The 4,270-nt window shown below is 37.5% G+C and overlaps 1 long non-coding RNA gene across 1 annotated transcript; it reads right to left on the minus strand.

Moving 5' to 3' along the window:
* Positions 1-236: 236 nt before the first annotated feature.
* LOC147509727 (uncharacterized) lies at positions 237-4,016 on the minus strand. Its single transcript, XR_015216625.1, has 3 exons — positions 2,333-4,016; positions 756-1,218; positions 237-677 (listed from the first exon to the last, which is right to left on the minus strand). It is a non-coding gene; the product is annotated as an uncharacterized LOC147509727 (long non-coding RNA).
* Between the last annotated feature and the right edge of the window lie 254 nt (positions 4,017-4,270).

The following is a 4,270-nucleotide window of genomic DNA, read 5'->3' on the forward strand; positions in this document are numbered from 1 at the left end:
GCGCTGATTTTGCCAACACCGCCTGGGCTTGGGCTTCTATTGGCGCAGTTTTGCCAACATCGCGTGCGTTTTTTCTAAAAATTAGGAACTGTGCAAATGAAGAAATTAAGAATTGTGCAATTGAATAAATTAAGAATTGTGCAATTGAAGAAATTAGGAATTGTGCAATTGTATCTAAAAATGATCAAAATGATTATGATTATGTATCCAAAATGATAAAAATGATCCAAAACCTATGATTATGATTATGTATACAAAACGATAAAAATGATCCAAAATCTATGATTATGATCCAATATCCAAAATGATCCAAAACCTATCATATTACATAAAATTTATTTAGCTCTCTTCTTACTCCCCTTACCACTCGATGCCTCTACTCTCTCTATTTGGATGTTCCGAAGCTGCTCCTCTAAGTTCCTAACATGAGAACCAAGATCTTCTCTATATGCACGAAGGTTAACTACCTCAGCCTGAAGTTCCTCATATCCCTGATGTTGTTGCATATACACCTGCTGAATATCCTCATATGCTTTTCGAGTCTCGTCATACGCACATTGGGATTACTGATATGTTTGAGAATATGCCTCCTCTCTTTCTTGGCTATAATGATACATGGCAGTCCTCATCCCATCAAACATACAAATCTGGTTCTCATATCTTTCCCGAACCTCAGCCTGAAAATCCAAGAAAATACATTGTGAGTACATATTATATATATATATGAATAAGAAAAATAAAACAACTAAACTCACCACGGTATACTGATCAATTTACGGCTCTAACTCATGGTAACGAGCATGAGGCACCTCAGGAATGGAAATGTAAGTAGCCTCCCCATTAGGTCCACACACGGCAAACATCTGAGGATTACTAGCAGACATAGGAGCTGGATGATATTCATTCAGAGGTTGTGGGTTGTAAACAGGCTGTGGCAGATGAGGAATACGTAGCTCACGTCTCATCCCTTTTAGGCCCACAAACTCGAAGTTGCTAGCCCGACCAACAGGGGGCAACAACAGACCCATGGAGACACGACTCCACCATCTATAATACTGATCAGCAGTCTGCTCAACAACAAAAGAAGACGCATCTGGCCAAGGACCACAACTGGAATGAACTTCATGAACTTGAGTTCTACTCCACGACTTAGCATCACTAACATCTGGTATGGGAGCACATGGAACTCCATAACGTCCAGTCATCTGTCTCCAACATCTGTCGCCACAGTACCAAATATTACAGTCACGTGTGGTAAAAACAACTCTGTGACGTGACAACACACAAGCATGCTGCACAACTAGATTGTCAAAGGCAGTAGACAAACGCTAAGGTCTCCACTCAATAGATGATAATGATCTAATATCAATCTAAGCACGAGTCATACAGACATTATTTCTAATCTGCCCCCTGTTACGAGTCAAGTCAGGCCCTGACCAACTAGCAAAATCTAAGGCGAGTATCAGCAATCATGTCTATGTTAGGACAAAGACAACGAAAGTACTCATAAAACCAAATCTCTAAAAGTCCTGTGAATCCTGCAATCTGAGGAGTTCTACTTCCGAATGTCTTTGAAGATTTATCTAACGTCGATATCAATGTGGCATATACTGAGCTACCAAGGTCATAATCTCTCATATTATGCAAATCATAAACATAAGCATAATATCCAAGTCGTACCGTAGAATGACCATTTGGAAATAGAACATGCTCAATAAAAAACATAAAAAGAGCCCTAACATACATATCAGCACCCTCACTACGAGGTAGAACAATCAAAACTAACTCCACCCGTGTATCAGGATCCAATAGGGGTTCCATATATGCAGTCTTAATATGAGATAGCTTAATACCAGAAGAATCATAAGCATCCGCATCCAAGCGAGGAAAACTCATAAGCATACTACCAATATTCTCATAATTTGTATTAAAAGGTATCGGTTGGCCTATACCGATACTTAACCCAAAAATCATGGTGAAGTCTAGTGGTGTGAACCCTAACTCCGCACAAGAAAAATAAAATGTATGAGTTATATTCCACCATCTTTCTACTAAAGCTATGACCACTTCCCAATCAGCCTTCTCATAATCTACATCAACCGAAAGACCCCAAGGTGTACACAGAATATTATTTCTAATATGTACAAACTCATCCAAATTCTTAATAACCTTCCACCACTCTCTAACACCAAGTAAAGCCGATCTAACTCGATAGTCAATAACTTGCTGATATTATGAAAAAAAAAATGCATATAAGATAAATAATTAATTGGTCCAACTCAACTAATTAATGCATAATATTCAAAATATTTAATCAAAACTAATTAATTACCTGAGAATTAGCCACAGCACTCGACACTTGTTTTGTATCACGTGTAAAAGACACAACTTGCATATCAAGTGCTTCACTGGGATTAAATTGCCAATCGAAGTCGTTCATTTGATACTCAAGTACATAGGGATGTCTATTAATCGGCGCGACATCCTCGGCTTCTTCTCCCCCACCTTCTTGTACTTTCTCGGGTTCTTCTACCTCTACTTGATCGCCAATGTCATTTGTATACTACCAATACACATCGTCATCACCGTCGAAAGGTTGAAAATGATCCATATAAAATTTCAAGAGTTTAGGTAGGTTCTTGTTTTTTTTTTTTACTAAGGAGAGGGTTTATAATTGAGAGAAAAGTTAAAAGTGATTGAACCGCACAATTTTGGTCATCTTTATATAGAAAAAGCACGCGGTGTTGAGAACACCGCGCTGTTTTTGGAAAACCGTGTGGGCTTGGGCCTATCAGATGGGCTTTAGTGGCACGGTTTTGGGAAAACCGCGATGGGCTATATGGCGCGGTTTATCCAAAACCGCGTCATTTGATGTCGAAAATTTGATGTTGCTCCTAAAGATGGTTGGTGTTTTTTTGGTTCGGTGTTTGGTTTGGTTCAAAATTTTGGTGTTTTTATGATTTCACTCCAAAAGATGTTCTTATATACTATTCTTTATAGCTTAGTGCTCTTTTGCTTTATAGCTTGTCATATTAATCTATCAAATTTGAAAAATAAAATAAATGTCCTAGTACAAGAAAAGACCATGTTAAAGAAATAATCAAGATATTGTAAATATTGTAGACAACCCCTCACCTGAGGAATGTTGTCAAACCAAAGGATATGATCAGAAAAGGTCGAGTCTAGGAACATGTTTCCTCCGATTGCTATGCCTATGGAAATTTTAAAAATGAGATTAATAACGATCAAAATCCTGAACGGCAACCAGCAACATCAATAGAAAAAGTTAAACAATTTATGCACCTTCATAAATTCCATCAGTTACACGGGCAATTGTGTTATATAATTCATTAGACATGACACCTATAATTTGTAAAACACAATTAGATCTAATAGTTTTAGGACAAAAAGAGCCTAAAAGAGAGTAAAAAAGACAAAAAGTCGCGTCAGTCTTTCTTGTGTGAGGGAGCAACTTTAAGTGCTTTAAGTTTTAACTACTCAATAAGTGTTAAAACAAGCATGCTTGGAGTACTTCAACTAGAAGCCTAGAACTTGGACACCTTAAGAAACTTCTAACTCGCCGAGACATGATGTCAAAATATTAATGGCACCTGAAGGTTACAGAGACAAGAACTGTATGAACGAAATAGGAACATAGCCCATATATGTACCAAAGTATAATTTCTACATTACTTGGTTGCTCCTCAAGCCCTGCATATTCCATATAAAAACCATTTGCTCTCTTAATCTTAACTGGTATTTTATGAATATCCGGTATAGCCAAATTTTTCTCAGATTCCATGATCTTGTGCTTTGTTGGCGAGCCTACGGTAGAGACATGTATGTCTTCAGGAGTCTCTGCCATCTCTCTTCAGGAGTAATACTTGAACAAAGATGATTTGGAATTACAGAGAAGAGATTATGACTGCATGCTTTATTAGGTTTAGAGAAGGTAGCTAGTACGCTGTAAGTTTCCAGCTGGTGTGATATTACCAAGAACTTCCATAGACCTTGGTTTGTTTGTTTCCGTACGGACATAGATTCTGCAGTGGCATTGGGGTATAATGCTTAGTTTCTTGTAGTCGAACCGAACTGCTTGAGATGTTTCTATTTTTTGTATCCTAGCTCACTAAAAAGCATTTTAACAATGCAACATTGTTAAAGAGTTCTACTGATTAGAGATTGTTGATAAGAAAACAATATAACAAGTCAACTAGCTCTTGTCATATATACGATATACCATCAGATACGAATATACATACGATTATGC

This window comes from Coptis chinensis, chromosome 3, assembly GCF_015680905.1.
Source record: "Coptis chinensis isolate HL-2020 chromosome 3, ASM1568090v1, whole genome shotgun sequence".
NCBI classification, from domain to species: domain Eukaryota; kingdom Viridiplantae; phylum Streptophyta; class Magnoliopsida; order Ranunculales; family Ranunculaceae; genus Coptis; species Coptis chinensis.